At 38.5% G+C, this 25,799-nt stretch overlaps 1 long non-coding RNA gene across 4 annotated transcripts in view; it reads left to right on the forward strand.

Moving 5' to 3' along the window:
- Positions 1–2,161: 2,161 nt before the first annotated feature.
- Positions 2,162–25,799, forward strand: part of LOC134736216 (uncharacterized) — a 361,707-nt gene continuing 338,069 nt past the window's right edge. For 3 of the 4 annotated variants that reach the window (XR_010120091.1, XR_010120092.1, XR_010120090.1), the window contains exon 1: positions 6,242–6,409. This is a non-coding gene — a long non-coding RNA (uncharacterized lncRNA). Of the gene's footprint in view, positions 2,415–6,241; positions 6,410–25,799 lie in introns of those variants that run through there. The other variant, XR_010120093.1, reaches the window with a different exon arrangement.

Consider the following 25,799-nt stretch of genomic DNA (forward strand, 5'->3'; position numbering starts at 1 on the left):
TGAGTGAAAGTTCACTGAGCCCTCCCCAGAAGCCAAGCAGATGCCAACATCATGCTTGTAGAGCCTGCAATTAAATCTCTTTTCTTTATAAATTACTCGGTCTCAGGTATTCCTTTATAGTACTCCAAGAATGGCCTAACATAGTAAGTTTCAAGATTTAAGACTGTGAGGGTCAATTTCTATGTTTATTAAAAAAAAAAAAAAAACAGATAACTTGTCAGTTTTATGGAGAAGTTGGGCTGGTTTTAATTTCACAGTACCACACTGACTTAGCATTATAGTTCCTTTCTAACACTGGATTTTACAAGGAAGTACACAGATGGGCCTAGAAAAAGGTTCAGAAGTTTGCCTGAATTTTGATTAAGCAAAATATCTTTTTCAGTAAAAATTTCAACAATTGTGAATTCAATTTTAGGCATGCTGAATTTGATTTGTAGAGGGAACAGCTAAGTGAAAGGTCTATGAGGCTGTTAGATAAAGGGCATGTAATAAACCACTAGCTGCTGTAACAATCCTCCAATATCTCAACATTTTAATTCAGTAAAAGTTAATTTCTTGCTCATGCAAAGAACAATGCAGTTGTTCTTTGTTGGCAAGAGGCCTTCCCCAGGGTCATTTAGGGATACTGCTCTACAATCTTAATGGCCTCACCATTCTCAAGGGTCCATCTCCTCCCCTACATCTTCTGCATAAACTGGTAGATGGGAAGAAAGTATGAATGATCACATGGAAGGTGTCTTATGTGTTAATCCTAGGGATGGCTTGTTTTATCACCACCATATTCCATTGACAGAAGCTACTCACATGGCCATACAAAAACTCTAAGGAAGGTTGGGAAACATGTAGTCTAGCAGTGTACTCAAAAGGTAGAAAAAAGTGAATTTGGGTGAATTCATAGTAATATCTGTCACATAGGAGTTTATGTTCAGAAATGAGAGTTAAGTGTTAAAGGGCATGTCATTAAAATATAATGGGTAATTGAGGCTATAGACTGGATGAGAATTCACAGGGAGTAGAGGTAGATTGAGTTAAAAACAAAAGAAGGAAAAGAGAATGAAAACTTGAGGAATATTCAGTTTTTTCATCTGTAAAGATTTAAGTGACAGGTGAATAAGCATGAGAAATAGCAACCAAAGGGTTTTAACGTATTAAAATCATAGCTAATATTTATGATTGCTGACTATGTATATGGCACTACGTAGTGTTAACAGGGATTCTTTTACATAATCCTTATTGCAACCTGATTGTGCTAAAACTTTTCAGATTCCCTTATTTTTCATGAAGTAACAAAATTGGACAATTAAGTACCTGCCTGGGTCACACAAGTAGTAAGTAGAAGATCTTGGATTTAAACCTTGTCTGTCTTACTCCAGAGTTCAATCTCCTCATCAATGTGCCACCATCACCTCTTCACTTTCACCCAACGAAGGGAGGGAAACATGAACACCAAGGGAGGGGCTCCAGGAATGAGGAAATGGTAAACAAATGCCCCAGAGAGTTTCCATAAGAAGTGAATAGTGCCCACTGGAAGGTCATTCTTCCACAATTTTTTTTTTTTTTTTTTTTTTTTAGTAAATGCTCATTGAGCATGGGTTTTGTGGCAGTCCCAGTTGGGACAAAGTATGGGCAGAATTCCTTCCCTTATGGAGCTTACAGATCAGTGAACACACTCAGAGGGTGACAGTGGGAGCCAGATTGCAGAGGATCTAGTGAAACAAAAAAGAGACTATGCAGAGAGTGTGAATCAGGCATTTGATACTTCTCTGAGTTGGGTTCTAGAGAGACAGACACAATACTCCATGGTCCTTCTGTGCTTTAAATACAGCCTTATGATCTGAGGCTTCCCTTTCTGTCCCTATTAAAAACTTCCTGTAGGTGGAAGACTTGATAAACTCAGTCTCAGTAGGATGTTAATGACTGATGAAGCTTAATATACTAGTTTCCTATGGGTATATGAATTGTGGGAAACACAGGCAGTCACAGCTTAAATGAATAAATCTCTTTCGATTTTTAGATACCATTGAACAGATGGAGATGGAATTTTATGAGGGTCAGAGTTGCCTTTTTGTTGACCGTGAAATTACATCACAAAAGCAGCTGCTAAGACTCCCTGCTGTCCACAGAGCCTGTATTTAAGAAAGACCATTCAAGATAAGATTGAGCTGTGGAATTATAAAACCTTTGGAAAATCTTTCATGTGAGAACAACATGGGGGCAAGCCTCTGACCAAAATAGCTCAAAAATTTGTGTCACACAGTTACAGTAAATACCTAAGAGCTTGACGCATAAAACACAACAGTCTCCTGGAGACAGGGAGGAGAAAGAAAGATAAAGTCTGTGGCTTTAGAAGAAAAGGAATAACTTAAGAGGCTTGTTTGCTGTTCAGGCTGGCCCCCAAGGATGACAACATTTTGGTAGGTTTGGCATGTTCCTAAGACTCTTCTTAACTTTGTTGGTCCCCTAAAATGTACGTAATTGATGCAACATGTCTGAGGAAATGGATGAGGTGTGAGAAATCATGGTATTCCTATTCACAAGGGACTACTTTACAACCAGACACAATTATTTTACAGAGAACTCTGGTTGGCAACAAGACCTGAATATTAATATCATCAGTTGGTCAATGCATTCTTTCCCTGGATGAGAATTTTTTGTGGGAAGCAGCATAATATAAAATGCCTTTCAAGATTCTGCATGTAGCATCAAAGAGTCAGCGAATTCTGGCTCTGCTAACTACTTGGCTGTGGGACCTGGGATATATTACTTACTTTCCATAAGCCTCAGCCTTTTCATATATACGATGGATTTAGAAGACTAGGGTGAAAGAAGAAAGTGAATTTAGGTATGTAAAATATTCACCATGTGATGGGCAGCTAGCTAGATATTTTACAAATCTATAATCTGGAAACATGAGAGACAGGACTAGCTGGATTTCCTAGGCCGACTAAGAATTCCTAAGCCTAGCTGGGGAGGTGACCGCATCCACCTTTAAACATGCGGCTTGCAACTTAGCTCACATCCGACCAGTCAGGTAGTAAAGAGAGCTCACTAAAATGCTAATTAGGCTAAAACAGGAGGTAAAGAAATAGCCAATCATCTATCACCTGAGAGAACAGGGGAGGGACAATGATCGCGATATAAACCCAGGCATCCCAGCCGGCAATGGCTACCCTCTTTGGGCCCCCTCCCTTTGTAGGGGAGCTCTGTTTTCACTCTATTAAATCTTGCAACTGCACTCTCTTCTGGTCCGTGTTTGTTATGGCTCCAGCTGAGCTTTCGCTTGCTGCCCACCATTGCTGTTTGCCGCCGTTGCAGACCCGCCACTAACGTCTATCCCTCTGGATCCGGCAGGGTATCCGCTGTGCTAATCCAGTGAGGGGCCCATTGCTGCTCCCGATCAGGCTAAAGGCTCACCATTGTTTCTGCACGGCTAAGTGCCCGGGTTCGTCCTAATCGAGCTGAACACTAGTCACCGGGTTCCACGGTTCTCTTCTGTGACCCAGGCTTCTAATAGAGCTATAACACTCACCTCATGGCCCAAGATTCCATTCCTTGGAATCCGTGAGGCCAAGAACCCCAGGTCAGAGAACATGAGACTTGCCACCATCTTGGAAGCGGCCCACCACCATCTTGGGAGCTCTGGGAGCAAGGACCCCCCGGTAGCAAACAGACACAAGAGAATTAGGTGGAGAATCTTCCAGGCAAGTGCTCTTAACCAACAGAATCACACCTTCCAAGGGAGGCTGATTGTCTTGTCTGTTGATTGGGTCTCCATTTCTAAGATGTGAAAGACACACTGACCTGTTTCTGCTTATTGACTTCCTTCTTTCTAGACCTGTGATGACCAGAACACATTCTTTTTTTTTTTTTTTTTTTTTGAGGCAGAGTCTTGCTTTATTGCCCAGGCTGGAGTGCAGTGGTGCAATCTTGGCCCACTGCAACCTCTGCCTCCGTGGTTCAAGCGATTCTCCTGCCTCAGCCTCCTGAGTAGCTGGGACTACAGGCACATGCCACCACACCTGGCTAACTTTTGTATTTTTAGTAGAGATGAGGTTTCACCATGTGGGCCAGGATGGTCTTGATCTCCTGACCTCGTGATCCACCCGCCTCGGCCTCCAAAAGTGCTGGGATTACAGGCGTGAGCCACTGTGCCTGGCCCAGAACACATTCTTAAATAGGATAGATTAGACTGCCTACTTGTTACATGCCGGTTCTAAGCATGCAACAGAGCCACATTGATTGGCCTTGAGTGGCTCCCAACTACGACAAATGCATTCGTAGACCATCTTAAGCACAATTCTCCATGTAGTTGATTAAGTGTGCCATTGTGTGCTCATTCTTGCTATTTTCACATTCAGTAGGTGGCCTTATTATACTTTATAGTGCTTTATGTATTGACTTATGGAGCTTAGCATATGTTTCTGAAAAATTTAATTTTTGCTTAAAAGGCTGCAATAAGGTTCAGTTGCAGATAGCAGAGATAGTTCCGGCTAGTTTGAGCAGAAAGGGACTTAATATAAGGAGTTAGTTGGCTACAACATTGTTCAAAGTGCTGGAAAAGCAACCCTTAGGCTGGGCCTCTAGAAATGACTATAGAATAAGAGTTATACTGCAGAACTTGCCCACCAAGAGAGCTGTCATCTTTGTCACAATTGAAAAATCAGGGAGTCAGGAAGCTGCTATTCAAACTGCTGGCCTCAGGTTCATACTACCTTGACCATGACCCAGGAAGTCGTTGTCAGACTTGTTGGCTCCAACCCTTGTGTCTGCTACAATCTACACCTGTATCAGATGCTTTTTGTACTACTTCTGTTTGCATTTAACCATTTCCAAAACAAATCACTGTGATTGTATCTAACTGGCCTAATCCAAGTCACAATCATAACCATGTATGTAAGGGAGTCTGGGAAATCTTATTTTTGGTTTTTCAACCTTGTTAGGATACTATAAGAAGATTGGGATAGATACTGAGTGAGCCTCAGAAAATCAGCTGGATACACCCCAGGCAATTACTTGTGCTAAGTGATAATTCAGATACTACAGAGAATTCAAAGATAAAGTAAGCCAGATTTTGTCAAGAGGACCTGTCTGTAATCTAATAAGGGAGAAGAGACAAATCCAGTGTTTTCTTATGAGATTGCTTCCTAATGAGTCTGAGCAAAATGTCCTTCCTAGGTAGTCATAAAACATATTTATCCTATCATAGCTTTTAAAACACAGTATTGTAATTGTTGGTTATTTTACCTGTGCACTCAGTGGACTGCTAGCTATTGAAGGCAGGGACCATGTGAATCTTGCTGGCTGTTAAATAGCCAGTGTTTAATCCAGTGCCAATCAATATTTGTTGAATGACTGGATACATGAAAACAAGTAGGAGTCAAAATTACAACCTCTAAGGGTGTAGGTGTTCATTTATTACAGATGAGAATATTTTCTTCTTGCCAGTCTTATCTCTAAACTAAATTAGAAGACTCTAAGCAATAAATTGAACACTATGCTAAGAGAATGTGTTTCCTCATGACAGCCCACCAGTCCTGCACTCACCCTAAATGGCAACTACATATTAGTGGCTGGAAAAAGTGGCTACATTTTCTTTTACTATGAAAGAGGAAAGAGGACATTTCCTTTTGCTAGCAAAGAGGAAACTATTGTGTCACATAAATGAAGCATATTGCTAGTTGCTATAAAATTAGATTTATAGTCAAGGTTGCCCATTCTGAGTTACTTCTTGGGATAGGCAATACAAGATATTACAGGATCTGAGATGTTTATAAATAATATTTGAAAACCCACTCGCTACTGCTGCTGCTATTAAAATTAGTATTTAGAGTATATAATAAGCATGAATTAGAAGGCTTAATACTTTATATTTATGGTCTCAAAACTAAATGGCTTATGAGGTCAGGTGCCATTTTACCCCATTTTATAGCTCATGCTCTGAGTCTTTCAAAGAGATTTACTGGTCCAATATTTTGGGATTAGTGTTATAACAAGTGGATTCTCAAAGCTAGGCCCATCCGATCCCAAAGTTTATGTTTTTAACTGCTATTGTATGTGACTTTCACCAGTAGTTTTCCTTACTCTGTAAGAAAACTCTTCTTATCACAAATACGAACAGTGTATAGTGATGTCCAGTATGTATGATGCTTTCTACATGGCAACTCTTTGTGATGCTCACAGTAACCATGCAAAGCTTTCTATCTCTATGTTAAAAATTCTGAAATAGAAACTTAGAATGCATAGAGCCAAACCTTCAGTGGAGGCGTTCTGACACTAAATGCTGATCTTGTGTCTTTTCTTCAAGCTCCCTCCCACCACATGAACTAAAGATCTGCAAGCTGTAACCTTTTCCGAAGGGCTACCTGGGCCTCTGTGTCCATCAGAGCTGATGAGCTGATCTTCATTCACCGTAAGTGCAACTATCATGGCTCATGGAGCCCTGGAGAGAGTAGCACATATATTGAACTTCAGTTTTATAAAGTCTAATACTTTTCTAAAATGACTTGATATCTATTTCATCCAGAGAAGATTCATTACGTAGCCTTTCTAGCATAAAATATCATTACTTTTAAAGAAAAATCCAATCTAAATTCCTCTAACTACAATGGAAGTCCCCTTTTCTTATTCATTTCTCACTAAAATATGGAACAACCAGTCACTTCCACTAAATCTAATCTTCCTGTATGTTCTTGACGGTAACTACCAGTTAAACAGAGCTATCTATGGGAATGGTTTTTGAAAGAAAAATTGCGTTGTTTCAGTACTTTGGAGGATGGCTGATGTTTGCCTTTTCTCAAGAGATGTATCATGGACTGTTTTTGTTAAACTAACTTGGCTTCAAGAATTTGAGACTAACTCAGGTTTTCTCAAACAGTGGGGGATTTGATGTAGCAATATGCAGGCATGGGATATCAGAAAGAGCCAGATAACCAAAGGAAGAGTAGTAGCTGAAGCGGGATTCTAGGCCCAAGGTGGGTTAAATTAGCTCTGAAGCTTGGGATATAAGGCTTTTCACTCTAGGGTTCTAACTTAATGTTACTCTCCATGTGGCTCGACTTTCTCTTAATTTTAGACTGCATTTTGTGATTTGCCTTATTTTCTTTGTATTTATTGACTTTAATCCTCAAGAGAGACAATATGAATTTATTTAAGACAGATTATATCCTAGCTCTGGGCCAGATACTCAGCCATTATCCAATAAGATTCCCTTCCTCTAGTGACCTGGACGTGCTGGGTAATGGCATCACATGTGCAAATTGTGGCTGTTTCTTTCGCAGAGGCTATGGGCAGAGTCATTTCCACTAGAAGGGGCTGCAGGCATTTCAGGCAATGTGCTAAAACAAAGGCAGTTTCTGCAAAAGAGCACATTCTATTTATTCTACCTTCTGGATGTGGCATGAGTCCATCTATCTCTATCCCCACTGTAGCTGTTCTAGTTCAGGTCACCATACCTCATGTCTTGACTATAGTAATAGCTTTCATAAATATATATATATATCCCTACCTTCTGTGGTGTCCAATTCAAAGCATTTTCAATTCTACAGTCAGAGAGAAAACATAAATTAATCTGATTTCTTCTCTTCTAAAAAGTTCCAGTGATTTAGGAGAAACCACACATTCTCTAACATAATTTATGAGACCCATGCTGACTTCTAACTAAATCTCCATCCTCATCTCTAAGCCCCACTTCTATTCTGTGGTTTAGTCCATTACCCTTAGACCTTCTACTCTGTTACCTTGGCTTATGAAACACTTCCCTACCTTTTTATGGCTAACTTTCATTCATGTTTAGGTCCCACCTGATGCTTTCCCAACCTTCCAGTCTAGATTAGAAGTCCCTCTTAGATATACTTCCGGCATCCTGAAATTGTCATAGAATTGAATTTCAGTGACCTATTTCATGTATTCTGGTGAAAACTCTAAGTGCGTGAGTGCAGGGACTGTTATCTGTCATTACTGGCTCTCCAGTGCCTGGTATATGATGAGTGCTCTATCAATATATGTTAAATCAACAAGAGAAAGAGAGAAATCATTTTTCAGAATATAGTGATTAAAATCCATATAGTTACAACACCAGGAGTGAACCCCAATATAAACTATGGACTTTGGATGGTAACGTGTCAATGTAGGTTCATGAATTGCAAAAAATGTACCACTCTGGTGTGGGATGTCGATAATGGAGGCTATGCATGTGTCCGGGTAGGGAGTGTATGGGAAATCTCTGAACTTTCCTCTTTTCTGTGAACCTTCTCTAAAAGATAAAATCTATTTCTAAAAACCCCTGTTGTGTGTTGTCTCATCTCACATTATACCACCCTTCTCCCATGTTGGTTACTGTTCTGGCTTCCCTGGTCTTTTCTCAGTTCTTTGTGACTCTTCTCCTTTCCTTCCACTGTCCTTGTGCATGCCATTTCCTCTGCCTGGGACACTCTTCCTGTGCCTGGTTTGCTGCCAGTTAGCGTTCAGATTTTAGCTCAGTTACCTCTCTTTCAGGAAGCCTTTTCTGATTCTATGCCCCAGACTAGATAAAAATCCTCCCATTATATGTGACCAGCATCATATACTTCTTCATGACACTAATGACAGTTCTAACCTCGCATTTATTTTTGCAAGTATGTCTGTTTATGGTTGTTACAGTTCTAATCTTAGGAAAGCACCTAATAGAGGAAAAATAGTTATTTGATGAATAAATAGTTCACCAAATTTTAGTGTAATATTGTCAGATAAAACATACCATAAGAACATGGTGAATAAGGTGGTGAGAATATCAAAGGTCTTCAGAAATCAGTTACCCAGGGTAGTAAAAAGGACTAGTAATAAAGTATGACATCAAGGGATTGAATCTCTGTTACACAATAAGCTAGCCATGTGAAGTACATATTACCTCATTTATCTGAATTTCAACTTCTACAATGGTAAAATGGGGATAATAATTTTTTCCCTTTCTGAAAATTAAAGGAGATAAAACAGGTAAGTATCTCTGTAAGCTGCCATATAAGGACAGATATAGTGGCAAAGTTCAATCTTCTTCAAGGTAAATTGTAAGCAAACATAGATGTAGAGCATCATTTTCTTCACATCCAAAGTTTGCCCTATAAAAAGACAGTCAAAACTGATAAAATGTTTGAAATTTTGGTTTTTTTTTTTTTTTCATTTTGTTTCTAACAGGAATCATTTTCATGCCGCATTAGGGTTGCCAGATTAGTCATTAAATAAACAGTATACAATTCACTGAACTCTCCGTTAGCCCATTTGAAAGATAATGAAGTTAGAATGCTTAATATATGGTCCTTTGTGTTTGGGGCAGATAAAAGGGTTCTGGAAAATTCCCAAGAGGTTAGATATTAATGGAAAGATCTGCCTCCTTTTTCCCTAAGAAAACATGATAGTTTCTATAGAACTAGAAATGAAGGATTTGAAAGTAACTTAAAATTAATCCACCTTTAACTTGACGAGCACAAAGCACATTACAATAAAACAGGTGTTTTACATTATTCATTTAATTTTCACCAGTCCTTTGAGGGAGCTACTATTATTCCAATATTACAAGGAAAAGTAGTTGAGAGAGGAAATACATTTACCTGAGGCCACTTATTCTTTGGTGTCTAGGGTTCAGCCCACCTAAGGCAACTGGCATTTTAGGAGTATATCTGTGTGCCTTCTCTGTGCTGGCTAATATGAGAGTTAGAAAAGGAACACAGCTTTTGAAATATTAGAATCCTTTTTAAATCAAATCTTACAATTTTCATGTCGCAGAAGGAGAAAATGAAATTTGAGAAATTGTGTCTCTTGATTAAAGTTACACAAAGAAGGGCAGAATATGTACCTGTCTCATCTAGAACAGCACACAGCAGGGACTCAATAAGTCTTAACTGATCGATCCAGTTTTAAGTTCCTCTTATTAAAAAGAAAAGGAGAGATCTTTAGGAGAAGGATCTGATGCTACTCTTAAGGGAAGAATTCAGGGTCCCTGGCTTCTAGGTTCTCTGGGAGTATGGGACTTTCTCTATCAGATTCCCACATATCCAGTCTAATGTCAGACTTTTGACACCAACTGCAAACCTAGGCTTTGTGAGTGTTCCTTGGAAAATACTGTGCAGTTCTGGGGCTCAGTGATGATTTTCACATTAATTCACTATTGGACTTTCAAGCTTCTGAGACAATGGCGAGTAATTGTAAGGCAGGCAAGTAGCATTTTGAAGGTGTCATGAAATGTACCTTTGTCAGTGTTCACAAGACTAGTTAATGACAGTAAAATTATGTCCCAGTGTTATATAAACATGTGAATCCATTTCAGCACTCGCTTTTTCCATTCAAGGAAATCTTGAATTATTTTTCTTCAGGGAAGAGAAGTGAGTTTCAGATTTGGTTCTCTTTCTGCAACTGCTGTATGTCCTTGAGTAAGACATGCATGAAGGGGTTAGGTGGTGAAGCAGGTAGACTGAAGTGGAACTGCTCAGGCTCTGAAGTCAGATCTCAGTTCAAATCTCCTGAGCAGTTTATTTATCTACAGAAGACCCTAGTTCCTGCATTTCTAAAATGGAAATGATTGTGATACTCCTTTCATTGGTAAAGAGGGTTAGATGATCTAATTCTAGTAAAGTCTCTTAGCACTTGGGAGGAACTGTGTATTGAGTTTCCACTAAGGAAAGGCCAATATTCCTGCAGAGGAAGACATATCGGCTGCCTGAGACTTCAGTTCTCCAGGGGCTTTCTTACTCTAAACCGGAGAGGAATGGGCTGGGTCAACAATATTTTCGTAATTGCCCAGAAAGTATAAGTAATGAATAGTTCTTCCTGTAGTGGCAGGAACATCCATGCTCACCTTTGCACTTCTGGGGAGCTTGGGGATCCCCATCCTTGAGTACCTCAAATCACACTGAGGCTGTCTGTCTAGTTGCAAGGGGCAGGATGAGAATAATTTATCTTTGTCTCCTCTCTGTCCTGCATCATTAATTTTTCCCTCTCTATTACACCATTCCTATCAGCATACAAATATGCTGCCATTTTCTCCACATTAATATAATGTTTCTTGATCTCATTTTTCAAGTAATACTGTATTTCTTTACTGCCTTTCAGAGCAAAACTTTTAAAAAGACTTGACTTTGTTTATTATTTCCAATTCTTCCTTCTAGTCTTCACCCTTAACCCCTCTATGAGAAAGCTCTTGATTGAGGACCTCTGCATGGCTAAATCCAATAGAAAATTCTCAGTCTTTTTCTTATTTGAGAAATCAGAAACATTTGGTTAAGCTGATCACTGCCTCCTCCTTGAAATGATTGATTTATTTGGCTTTTAGGACATTGTTATATTCTCCCTCCCTTCATGTTCTCCAGGGCAATATTTTTAGAACTCTTCTCTTTGTTATCTCATCCAGTATTATGTTTTCAGTTGCTTCTATACATTGATAACAGTTAACCTATAGATTCATATATATGTGACTTTGACTGTCCAACATCTCCACTTGGATTGCAGGTAGGAATCTTGTCTCAAACCTCACATGCCCCCAAACTAAATCCTGAACTTCTTTCCCCAAATCTGGTCCCTATAATTTTTCCCAACATCATGGTAATAATGATAGCAAACATTTACATGCCACATTGCTATGTGGCAAGTACTATTTTAATAATTTTTTTATATTCACTCACATAACCCTCAACACCACGTGAGGTTGGTATTATTATTACTTCTATTTTGCAATGCAGAATGGAGGGAAATACTTACTTACCTAGTGTCACAGTGGCAAAGTTGGACTGCAAAGCCAGACTGCCTGGTTCTGGTCTTTCTACTCGCATACTTCCAATTCCTGAAGCCAAGCATTTTGAAATAATCTGACTTCTCTCTCTTACACCCACATCAAATCCAATAGCAAATCTTGTTGGCAATACTTTCATGATATATTCAGAATCTGACCAGTTACCACCCACATTGTCACAATCCTGGTCCAAGCCATCCTCTGTTTCTTCTACCCACCTTATGCCCATTGCGATCTGTCTTAGCACAGCAGCCAAAGGGAGGCAGGTCATGTTACACCTGCTGCTCATGGCTTCCCATCTCTCAGAGTTAAACACAGCATTCATACAATGACCTCCAAGGACTTAAATCCTCAACTGTCCTCCTATTACCGCTGTAATCTCACCTTCTACTGATCTCCTTGCTCATTCCACTCTACTCATGCTGGGCTCCTAGTGGTTCCGAGAAGATGTACATGCTTGCTCTTGTCTCAGGCCATATGCACTTGCCTTTCCCTGGCATGTTTTTCTCCCAGATTTCCACATGCCTCGCCTCCTACTTCCTTCAGCTCTTTGGTTAAATGTCATCTTTTTAGTGAAGTTTTCTATTTAAAATTGTCATATCTTACCCTACTGAAGTTATTCCTTCTTCTTTGTTTTAAATTTATCATACTCTGACTTGCTTTTGTCTATATTTTTTATTCCCGGTAGAATATTAATTTCAGGGCAGAAGAGATTTTTGCTGTTTCAGTCATGGTATTATCTCCAGTATTTATGTGCCTGGAACATATTAGGTACTTAATAAATATAGAGTTTGTAATAAATGTAAAAATATTTGTAAAAGACAAATAAGTAAATGGTTTTTAGAGATAGAGAAATGAAATAATTAGGATTCCCAATACCATAAGTCATGGGTCACAAACCTTTTTGGTACCAAGGATTGGTTTTGTGGAAGACAATTTTTCCACGAACAGGGATGGGGGATGGTTTGGGATTGATTTAAGTGTATTACATTTATTGTGCTCTTTATTTCTATTATTATTATATTGCAATATGTAATGCTTGATATCTGTCACTGATATCTGCCATCTGGGGGTGATGGGAGACAGTGACAGATCATCAGGCCTTAGATTCTCATAAGGAGCATGCAACCTAGATCCCTCGCATGTGTAGTTCACAATAGGGTTTGTGCTTCTATGAGAATCGAATGCTGCCAACGATCTGACAGGAGGTGAAACTCAGGCAATAATGTGAGCGATGGGAGCAGTTGTAAATACAAATGAAGCTTCGCTTGCTTGCCAGCCTCTCACCTCCTGCTGTACAGCCCAGTTCCTAACAGGCACCTACAAGGCTGGGGACCCCGTGCCATAAATGATAGTTTAATTTGGAGCCAGATGGAATTTACATATCTTTTAGGGACACCTCCTCATTTAAAAATGAAGAATCTAAGGAAGAGAAATAAAGTATCTACTCAAAACCTTGCTGGTTAAACCTCATGCTTCATGAATGAAGTTCTTTAATCATTTAGGGACTACCTTTCCTGTCACTTCCCACAAGTCAGCTTCTAAAGTTAACATTAGATATTGTTATGTAAAAACAAAACCAAATAAATCTGCAAACTTATAAACATTAAACATTCTAAGGTCTATTTGCTTAAAGATTTTTTCATATTTGTCATTGCATTTTCTCTGTGTTTGGATTAAAAATAGCCAGCTCACTGCTGATAGCAAGGCCATCAGTTTCACAGCAATATTCAGTTGAAAGCCCAATTAGTCCGAATCTACGAAAAGGCTGCTATTTAAAGCCATGTAGTATCTTATATCAAATGGTATGTTAAAATATATTCTGGAGGGAGATGAAGAGACAGTGCATGAGCTCTATAGCCCTCAAGTCTTTACTTCAAATAAATGAAATACAGGCTTCTCCCAGGTCTGGGGCTTGACTTTCATTCTGAACTCTGAATTCTACCACTTTCATTAGTTTTAGATAAAGGATTTTAAAGTCCAGAGAAAGAACAATGCTGAGCCCTTATTAATCGTAGTGCAAATTTTTGGGTGCTCATTTAGGTTTTTAGATTTATTTTATAAAACTAGAGTTTTATGGGTTAAAGTTTCCTCAAGATTGTTGGGCTGTATCCTGATGCCATATCAAGAACCATCTTCCTTGGATATTTACTTTTATGTGAATCTCAAGAGATTTGCAAACCTTGATTTATATGTGTGTGTTTTTATATAGTGTCATATTCTGGGTAGTAAGTTGGTTCTGGTTCATATTTCTTTCATATAAAGTGCCACAGAATAACATTTAAGTTATATCTCCCTAAATGGAACTTTTTTAACAGTTGTTCATTCCTTAAGCTTGATGGTTAAGCTAATACTCATTACATATATTTTCTGTTATTAGTTTTTCTTTTTAGGGCCTTTAGGCACACATCTCACTATGAGACAATCAATGCTTAACTTTTCTGAAAGTTGCAATTGAAGTTGTAAATGATTATGTGCTGAAGGAATTGGTTTTGAGTCTGCTACCTGTTTTTCATGGGATCTGTCCTTTTTATTTTTTCCCAAAGGCCTATACTGGAATATTCAGTGCAAAAATTACAGGAAGATTTAGAAGAAAATAATCAACAGTATAGAAAAAACATCAGTGGATCTGTGTTCTTATTCTCATCGATGCTTCCAAAGTTATACTTAAGTGGAACCAATCTACTTACCAGTTACTGAGTTAGGACCCATTATAGATTATATGCTGAATTATTTCATCCAAATTCTTTTCAGCAGTCATGTGAAGTAGATATTTCTCTTCTTGAGAGTAGGTAGGCAACAGAGCCTGAGAGTAGTTAGCCACTCTAAGCCACATATCCAGTAAGTAACAGAGCCAAGACCTCAGATACAATTCAGGTTTTGCTCTAAATGCTAAGGTCTTCTGTTACATTGCTCTGCCTCTTTCCATTGACCTCTCAATTTTCTTTTCAGATCCAACAGGTATTTTAAAAACTATATTAATATAGCAAACTAATATTATGCTTTTTCTTTCTTTCTTTGGCTCCAGTTGCCCATGCTTTTGACAGTTGAATGAGTCGGATGGCCCTTTGAAGCAGAGTGACACTTTTCTCCCTGGGTGCTACCTGAGCACTTCTTATAAAACCATTTGTTTTATTATGACATTTAGCAGGTTGTGTTATTTTTACTCACATGCCAAATGCTGTGCTTCAATATGAGCTTTTCAAGAGGTAAAGGATAGTGAATTATTCCTATCTGTAACACAGATATGAGCCACCAGGGGCAACTATATGCAAACTAAAGTGATAGCTATGAGGTCATAGTGTTGAACTGTTGTTGTGAATACTTTTCTCATAGACACCCTGAGAAGTGATAGTGAGTTCATGCTAAAGCTCCAGTCTAACTTTCTCCACAGAGTTGAAATTATCTCATATTTAACATTCTGTGAATTCCATGTCCAGAAGAGTTCAGGGTTATCAATGTGGTATTTTCTCAAAATAGAACCACTCTGTTCTCCAAGGATTTAAAATATAGAAGCCTAGGAAATATTCTGTTGTCAGTTTTTAAAAATGGCCACTAACACATGAAAAAGTTGTTTGGAATTATAATGTTCAATGTGGGAGAGACGTAATCATGACCTTGTTAATCCAAAATCAAAACTGTTTTCCCAAAAGGTTAACTGCCTTGTTTATAATTACATAAGTTCTATCTATATGATCCTCATTTTTATTCTTGTTTCTTCTGGAAAATTTATTGGGTTATTATGCCTTTGAAAGTCATAATGGGTTTTCTTGGATTACTATGTAACACTACATAATAATTTCTGTTGGAATTCCCTGCTTTTATTTCTTCACAGCTGCAGCAGAGCCATCAGAAAACAACTCCTGATTTTAGTTGATCAGATTCAAGTCAGTGAAAAAATGACGTTTCTGTGTGTCTGCTTCGGGCTAAGCACCAGGGTAGGCACAAGAGAGATCACAGGGATGAATTAGTCCTAGCCCCTTGGGGATTATCCTCTCACCCTCTCCCCACCATAGTTATCTTGGTCCTTTTCACATATATCTTAGCAGGTTCTGTTTCAGGCAAAGTTTCACTTCTTTATATGTTTGCTACTACTGTTCATTTGAGATCTGCCACTAACCCTCATTATGACCTGGGATATGTCTGTGGCCCCGCCACATGCTGGCAGGATAAAAATTGACCAAATATATGATGCTGTCACATAGATGGATCGTATTATTTGGTGATTACATTGAAATCTTTACTATAAAAATTGTGTTGTCAAAAATGAAAACAGATGATACTGAGTAACTCACTAGTGCCCTAAACTACTCTACAACTTTTCAAACAAAATTGAATATTCTTTTCAACATTCTCTCTGTAAAAAAAAAAAAAAAAAAAAAAAATTCTATATGAGTGACCCTTTATCCAATAGCCAGTTCAAACTTTGTTTTTCTCGTGTTGTACATCTCTCTTTCGACTTCTCTGAAGTCATCAATCTACTGGCCACTTATCTTGTGACACAGTGGCAGAAGATGTAGGAAAATCTGTGCCACCCATCATTGACTAGCCACTTTACTATCTGAGGTTTGTTAGTCTCAATTGTAAAAAAAGGATCAAATGATCTGGTGTCCTTTTCCATTCAAAGACTCTTGAGGTCAAAAGAATTGAATAGAATCACATTGGAGAAAAACCCTATGACTGTAAGAAACGTGGTTTAGCCTCCAGTTTTCCCAGTTCTTTTTGAAAACATGGAAGAGCTCACGTGGAAGAAAAGCCTTACGAATGTAAGAAGCATGATGAGGCCTTTAGTTGTTCCATTTTCACTTGATGGCACAACTTATTCTAGAGAAAAACTCTATGAATGTATGGAATGTGGGAATGTTTTCATTGCTCATATGGATGCAAAGAAACATGGTAATAGACACCGAAGAAAATTTTATAAATATAAGAATGCATACTGGATTAAAGCACTAGTAGTATAGAAAATACAGAAAAGTGGTGTGAACCCAGGAGGTGGAGCTTGCAGTGAGCCAAGATTGCGCCACCATACTCCAGCCTGGGTGACAGAGTGAGACTCTGTCACCAAAAAAAAAAAAAAAAAGTACAGAAAAGTTATCACTTTTAGCAATTACTTTAAAAGTCATGTGAAACTTCTACTGGAAAGAAATCCTATACGTAATATGGAAAGCCTGATGCAAAATAATTATTGTATAATGCTTATGAAAATTCACAACATGAATCAAATATTACATGACTTATAAGGTGTTTTGTCCGTGACTCACTTTCTTTAAATTTTTTGTGGGTATATAGTAGGTATGTATATTTATGGGGTACATGAGATATTTTGATACAGGCATGCAATGCATAATAATCACACCATGGAAAGTGGAACATTTATCCTTTATATTGCAAATAATGCAATTATAATTTTTAGTTATTCTAAAATGTACAATTAAATTATTTTGATTATAATTACCCTGTTAAGCTCTCAAATAATAGGTCTTATTCATTCTTTCTGTTTTTTGTTGTACCCATTTACCATTCTCGCCTCCCTCCCCATAGCCCTACTACCCTTCCCATCCTCTGGCAACCATCCTTTTACCCTCTGTCTCCATGAGTTCAATTGTTTTGATTTCTAGATCTCAAAAATAAGTGGGAGCATGCAATGTTTTTCTTTCTGTGCCTGGCTTATTTTACTTAACACAATGACCTCCATTTCCATCCAAGTTGCTGCAAATGATAGGCTCTCATTCTTTTTTATGGTTGAATAGTACCGCATTTTCCTTATTATTCATCTGTTGTTGATGGACGGACACTTAGGCTGCTTCCAAATCTTGCCTACTGTGAACAATGCTGCAACAAACATGGGGGTGCAGATATTTCTTCAATATACTGATTTCCTTTCTTTTGGGTATATACCCAGCAGTGGGATTGCTGGATCATATGGTAGCGCAATTTTTAGTTTTTTGAGGAACCTTCAAACTGTTCTCCATAGTGGTCATGGTAATTTACATTCCCACCAACAGTGAATGAGGGTTCCCTTTTCTCCACATCCTCCCAGCATTTGTTATTGCCTGATTTTTGGATAAAAGCCGTTTTCACTAGGGTGAGATGATATTAATTGTAGTTTTGATTTGCATTTCTCTGATGATCAGTGACGTTCAGGGCCTATTTTCCATATGTATGTCTTCTTTAGAGAAGTGTTTATTCAAATCTTTTGCCCATTTTTTAATTGGATTATTAGATTTTTTTTCTGTACAGTTATTTGAGCTCCTTATGTATTCTGGTTATTAATCCCTTGTCAGATGGGTAGTTTGCAAATATGCTATCCCATTGATATGGTTTGTCTGTGTCCCCACCCAAATCTCATCTTGAATTGTATTGAATTGTAGCTCCCACAATTCCCACCTGTTGTGTGAGGGACCCAGTGGGAGATAATTGAATCATGGGAGTGCTTTTCCCCATACTGTTCTCATGGTAGTGAATAAATCTCACAAGAACTGATAGTTTTATAGGCGGAAGCCCCTTTCTCTTGGCTCTCATTCTCTCCTGTCTGCTGCCATGTAAGATGTGTCTTTCGCTTTCCACCATGATTGTGAGGCCTCCCCATCCATGTGGAACTGTGAGTTCATTAAACTTCTTATTCTTTATGAATTACCCAGTCTCAGATACATCTTTATCAACAGTGTGAAAATAGACTAATACAGTAATCAGTATCAGTAGAGTGGGGCGCTGCTGTAAAGATACCCAAAAATGTGGAAGAGACTTTGGAACTGGGTAACAGGCAGAGGTTTGAGCAGTTTGGAGGGCTCAGAAGAAGACAGGAAAATGTGGGAAAGATTGAAATGTTCTAGAGACTCATTGAATTACTTTGAACAAAATGCTGATAATGATATGGACGATGAAATCCAAAGCTGAGGTGGTCTCCGATGGAGATAAGGAACTTGTTGGGAACTGGAATAAAAGGGACTCTTGCTATGTTTTAGCAAAGGGACTGGTGGCATTTTGCTCCTGTCCTAGAGATTCATGGAACTTTGAACTTGAGGGAGATGATTTAGGGTATCTAGTGGAAGAAATTATTAAGCAGCAAAACATTAAAGAGGTGACTTGCATGCTGTTAAAAGCATTGGGTTTTAAAAGGGAAACAGCATAAAAGTTTGGAAAATTTGCAGCCTGATGTTGTGATAAAGGGAAACCCATTTTCTGAGGAAAAATTCAAGCCAGCTGCATTTTCTAGGCCAGGCCCATGGCCCCCCTGCTGTGTGCAGCCTAGGAACTTGGTGCCCTGAGTCCCAGCCACTCTAGCCATGGCTAAAAGGGGCCAAGGTACAGCTCCAGATATGGCTTCAGAGGGTTCAAGTCTCATACCTTGTTAGCTTCCATGTGGTGTTGAGCCTGCAGGTGCACAGAAGTCAAGAATCGAGGTTTCAGAACCTTTGCTTAGATTTCAGAGGATGTATGGAAATGCCTGGATGTTCAGGCAGAAGTTTGCTGCAGGGGTGGGGCCTTCATGGAGAACTTCTGCTAGGGCAGTGAGGAAGGGAAATGTGGGGTTGAAGCCCCCCACAGGGTCCCCACTGGGGCACTGCCTAGTGGAGCTGTGAGAAGAGGGCTACCATCCTCCGCATCCCAGAATGGTATTCCCACTGACAGCTTGCACTGTGCACTGGGAGAAGTTGCAAACACTCAATGCCAGCCTGTGCAGGCAGCCAGGAGGGAGGCTGTACCCCGCCACAGGGGTGGAGCTGTCCAAAACTATGCAAACCTTCCTCTTGCATTGGTATGACCTGGACGTGAGAGATGAAGTCAAAAGAAATTATTTTGGAGCTTTAAGATTTGACTGCCCTGCTGGATTTTGGACTTGCATGGGGTCTTTAGCTCCTTCATTTTGGTCATTTTTTTTCTATTTGCAATGGATGTATTTAAACAATGCCTGTACCCCCCACTGTATCTAGGAAGTAACTAACCTGCTTTTGATTTTTCAGGCTCACAGGCAGAAGGGACTTACCTTGTCTTGAATGAGAATTTGGACTGTGGACTTTTGAGTTAATGCTGGAATGAGTTAAAACTTTGGGGGGCTGGGCACAATGGCTCATGCCTGTAATCCCAGCACTCTGGGAGGCCAAGGTGGGTTGATCATTTGAGATTAGGAGTTCGAGACCAGCCTGTCCAACATGGTAAAACCTCGTCTCTAATAAAAATACAAAAAAATTAGCTGGGCATGGTGATGCATGCCTGTAATCCCAGCTACTCAGGAGTCTGAGGCAGGAGAATCACTTGAGCCCAGGAGGCAGAGGTTACAGTGAGCCAAGATTGCACCACTGCACTCCAGTCTGGGCAATAGAGTGAGACTTTGTCTCACCAAAAAAAAAAAAAAAAAAAAAAAAGGACTTTGGGGAAGGCATGATTGGTTTTGAAAGGTGAGGACATGAGATTTGGCAGCGGCGGGAGTGGGGCGGGGGTGGAATGATATGGTTTGGCTCTGCCCACCCAAATCTTATCTTGAATTGTAACTTTTTTTTTTTTTCGAGACGGAGTCTTGCTCTGTTGCCCAGGCTGGAGTGCAGTGGCACAATCTCGGCTCACTGCAAGCTCCGCCTCCCGGGTTCACGCCATTCTCCTGCCTCAGCCTCTCCGAGTAGCTGGGACTACAGGCGCCCGCCACCACGCCCGGCTAATTTTTTGTATTTTTAGTAGAGACGGGGTTTCACCGTGGTCTCGATCCCCTGACCTCGTGATCCGACTGCCTCGGCCTCCCAAAGTGCTGGGATTACAAGCGTGAGCCACCGTGCCCAGCCGAATTGTAACTTTTATAATTCCCATGTGTTGTGGGAGGGACCTGGTGGGAGATAATTGAATCACTGGAGCAGTTTTCCCATAATGTAATGAGTAAGTCTCATGAAATCCTTTGGTTTTATAAGGGAAAATTCCTTTTTCTTGGCTCTCATTCTGTCTTGTCTGCCGCCATGTAATACATACTTTTCACCTTCCACCATGATTGTGAAGCCTCCCCAGCCACATGGAACTGTGAGTCCATTAAACCTCTTTTTCTTTATAAATTACCCGGTCTTGGGTATGTCTTTATCAACAGTGTGGAAATGGACCGATACAGCCCTTCTGTGGATTATCTCTTAACTTTGTTGATTTTTCTTATGCTGTGCAGATTTTTTTCTTTTTTTTTTTACTTTAAATTCTGGGATACATATGTAGGATGTGTGGGTTTGTTACATAGGTATACATGTGCCATTGTGGTTTGCTGCACCTACCAACACATCATCTAGGTTTTAAGCCCTGCTTGCATTAGGTATTTGTCCTAATGCTCTCTCTCCACTTGCCCTCCACTCCCAACAGGCCACTGTGTGTGATATTCCCCTCCCTATGTCCATGTGTTCTCATCTGGAAAGTTTGGGAAATTTTCTGACATTATTTCTTTGAATAAGCTTTTCTCTCCTACCCTTTTACTTCATTCTCCATAAGGCCAATAACTCTTACATTTGCCCTTTTCAGGCTATTTTCTAGATCTTGTAGGCATGCTTCATTGTTTTTATTCTTTTTTCTTTTGTCTCCTCTGTGTATTTTCAAGTGGCCTGTTTTTAAACTCACTAATTCTTTATTTCCTTGATTAAGAGACTCTGATGCATTCTTGAATATGTCAACTACATTTTTCAACTCTAGAATTTTACTTATTTATTTTTAATTATTTCAACCTCTTCATTAAATTTATGTTAGAATTCTGAATACCTTCTCTGTGTTATCTTGAATTTCTTTGAGTTTCCTCAAAACAGCTATTTTGAATTCTCTGTCTGAAAGGTCATAAATCTTTATTTCTCTAGGATTGGTCCCTGGTGTCTTACTTAGTTTGTTTGGTGAAGTCATGTTTTTCTGGATTATTTTCATACTTGTAGATGTTCACTGGTTTCTGAGCATTGAAGAGTTTGATATTGCAGTCTTTGCAGTCTGGACTTGTTTGTGCCTGTCCTTCTTGAGAAAGCTTTCCAGGTATTTGAAGGGACTTGGGTGCCAATCCCAATAATACTGTAGTTTTTGCAGTCTCATAGAGGTACCACCTTGGTGGTCTTAGATAAGATCACAAATAATTCTCTGCACTACCCAGAAAAAAGAGTCTTGTTCTCTTTCCTTATTTTCTCCCAAACAAATTGTCAGTGTCTCTGCTGAGCCAGCTGGAACTGGGGTGTGGTGATGCAAGCATTCCAGTGGTCACCATATGTGAAATTAGCTGTGTGTTTTTAAAAAATGCCTTAAAGCAGGTTGAGAAAATTCTATTCTGTTCACTATTTATTGAATGTTTCATTATTAAGGAGTGTTGAACTTTTTCAAGTAGTTTTTCTGAATCTATTGGGAAAATCATGTGGGTTTTGACCTTTATTTTATTTATATGGTGTATTATATTAATTGTCTTTCAGATGTAAAAGCAGCATTGCTTGTATGGGTTAAATCTCTCTTGGTAATGAAGTACAAGTTTTTTTATTTATGGATAGATTTAGTTTGTTAGTATTTTTTTTAATGCTTTTTGCATCATATTCAGAGAGATTGCTAATCCCTAGTAGAGTGTATAGCATGTATTTAGCTAGTATATAGTGATCGCACAAATCTAGATGGTGGAGTCTATTACACATTTAGACTATACTATCATATATGCAGTCTGTCATTGACCAAAAGATTGTTATATGATACATGAATGTAATATGTACACAAAGTACAGTTTTGTACAGAAATAATAGTGTGTGTATATAGTTCATATTACATATCACTAAAATACATGTACAATAAGTCCTCACTTAACATCCTTAATAGGTTCTTGGAAATCGTGACTTTAAGCAAAAGAATGTGTAATATGTCAAAGAAACTTAACTTGAATTTATATCAATTTGTGTAGGATAACACTGATTTCATTATATAGCATATTGTGTCACTTAAAGTCACAGTTTCTAAGAACCTGTTGACAACATTAAGTGAGAATGTACTGTAGTTAGTATTATAGTATATAGTACAGCATTATAATATCATAGTGTATTATTGTAGTCTTAACAATTGCTAGTATAATGTGTTTGAGTTCTCTTCCAGTTCATAGGATTATTCAGACAAACCAATAACACCCTACTGTGGGAATCAAAGAGCATCTCACTTTCTTAAACCTGCAAAGCCTTCCCCTGACACCCCCTGCTTGCTTTCTCTGCTTCCAAGTGCAATATCTGTGTGGGCCCACGTAGCTTACAGTACTTTCCTCCTTTTAACTGTGAGTATATGTAACTAGTAAATTGTTGTCAATCTTAAAGATCCTTGAAGTTGAGAGATAATAAATATATTTGATACAAGACTCCATAGCTTCTATTTTTTTTTTTTTCCGATTTTAGTCTCTAAACTGTAAAGCATTCATGAAGACTTAAGCCTGCGATGTCTCAGTTCTGCTCCATGTGTTTATATATAACCAGAGGAAACAGTGGCTTGAGTTTACCTTTTTAAATCCTTTTTTTGGCTTTCCTCCCCACTTTATGAGGACATCCTTTGTTTTCTCTCAAAGTTATCCAGAGCACTGCTCTCACACTACACATATAAAGGACATAGTAAGTGAGGTAGTGACGAAATTCTGGTTAATAGTATCTTGCTTGATTTCTGTAGAACTATAGGGTTTAATTCCTAGATCTAGATGCGTTACTCATTGTCACAGGCTGAGCCAACTGCCCTAGATATATGGAGGGAATAACTGAGGAACTGCTTCTCAGCCAACATCTTGCTGAAGAGTGAAAGGAACAGAAGTTTTAAGACCCACAGTATTCACTTCAGAGAGTTTATTAATGCCCCAGAATTCCAAACATTCTCTACTATCATTGTACCATGTAGCCTTTCAAGTGGTGGCAAGTGGTCTGTGTAGTTTGCATATTTTCTATCAACTGCAAGAGCACCCAAGGTAAAAATGAATAGGAAATGAGTATAGCAGAATGAATATAAATTGCTGCATTTTTTAGAAGAACACATCAAAGTATTGGCAGTTGTTCTGTGAGGAACCTGAGTCACATTGCTGAAGTCCATTGAGAATAGGAGGATAAAGTCAGCTTGATGAAATGTGGGTTTGGTGTCTGTAATGGTTAATTATAGATGCAAATATGACTGGGTTGAAGGAAGGATGCCTGGATGGCTGGCAAACCATTGTTCTGGATTGTCTGAAAGGGTATTTCCAGGGGAGAGTTGTGTATGCATTAGTGAACTGAGTGGGGAAGATTTACTGTCAATGTGGGGAGGCACCATCTAATTGGCTGGGGCCCAGATGGAACAAAATGAGTGGGATGCCCTTCTTCTCCTGCTCTTGTACATCAAAATTCCAGGTTCCTTGGCTTGTGAACCATTTGGCCTTATGGCACCTTTCCTGAGGGTGATCATCCTGCCACCAGGTGTCAGGTTATTGGCCTGCTTCCATCATGGAAGGGCAGCATTTCATCCTTACTGGAATAGATGCTTACTCTGGATATGAATTTGCCTTTCTTGCATGCAGTGTTTCTGCCTAAAATACTATCTGTAGACTTACAGAATGCCTTATTCACCATCATGGTATTCCACTTGGTATTGGTTCTAATCATGTCAGCCAAAGAAGTGCAGCAATTGGCTCATGCTGATGGAATTCACTGGTTTTACCATGTACCCCACCATCCTGAAGCAGCTGGCTTGACAGAAGGGTGAAATGGCCTTTTGAAGACACAATTACAGCACCAGATAGGTGATAGCACCTTGTAAGGCTGGGACACGGTGCTCAGAAGGTCATATGTGCTTTGCATTAGAATGTGAGATGTGGTACTATTTTTTTTTCCGTAGTCAAAATTCACGGGTCCAAGAATCAAGGAGTGGAAAGAAATGCGAGTGGCATCCCCCACAATTACTCCTAGTGACACCATAGCAAACATTTTTTTTCTTGTTCCCATGACTTTGTGCTCTGCTGGCCTAGAAGTATTAGTTCCAGAGGAAGGAATACTCCCACCAGGAGACACAAAAATGATTCCAATAAATTGGAAGTTAAGACTGCCACGTGTACACTTTTTGTCCCTCAAGCTTCTGATTCAACAGTCTAAGAAGGGAGTTACAGTGTTGGTTGGGGAGAGTGATCTGGACTACCAAGAGAAAACTAGACTATTATTCTATGATAGAGATCAGAAAGAGTGTGTCTGGAATACAAAAGTTATATATATTATATAATAAAATACAGAAATTATATATATAATATATATTATATAATTCTGTATAATAGATATTATATAATTCTGTATAATATATAATATATTCTGTACTATATAATATATACTCTGTAATATATAATATACATATTATATGATATATACTCTAATATATAATATGTATATTGTATATTACAGAATATATATTATATAGTATATGTATTCTATATATATTTCTGTATTATATATAATATATATTCTGTAATATATATAACACATATTCTGTAATATATATACATTCTGTAATATATAGAATATATTACAGAATATGTTATATATATTACAATATATAATATATAAAAGTTCTGTATTATATATTATATAATTACATATTATATATATAATATATATAACTTCTGTATTCCAGACATACTCTTTCTGATCTCCATCATGGAATAATAACAGTCTAATTTTCTCTTGGTAGTCCAGATCACTATCCCCAACCAACACTGTAACTCCCTTCTTAGACTGTTGAATCAGAGGCTTGAGGGACATAAAGTGTACACGAATATAATATTATATATAATATATTATATATTATAATTATATATGTTATATATTATATATTATAAATATATAATACATGTAATATATAACTTCTATATTGTATATAATTATATAATTATATGAAATATATATATTAATATATATAATGTCTCCTATTCTGTCTCTCTAAAGAACCTGTCTAATACAGTGTCCGCCTGCCTTCTTTTTTACTGCCTTCCTTTGGCACCATACTGTTTGTGGTGGCTGATTTTTTTTTCCAACCCTTATTTTAGAATCGGGGAGTTCATGTGCAGTTTTATTACAAAGCTATA

This window comes from Symphalangus syndactylus, chromosome 3, assembly GCF_028878055.3.
Source record: "Symphalangus syndactylus isolate Jambi chromosome 3, NHGRI_mSymSyn1-v2.1_pri, whole genome shotgun sequence".
Classification (NCBI taxonomy): domain Eukaryota; kingdom Metazoa; phylum Chordata; class Mammalia; order Primates; family Hylobatidae; genus Symphalangus; species Symphalangus syndactylus.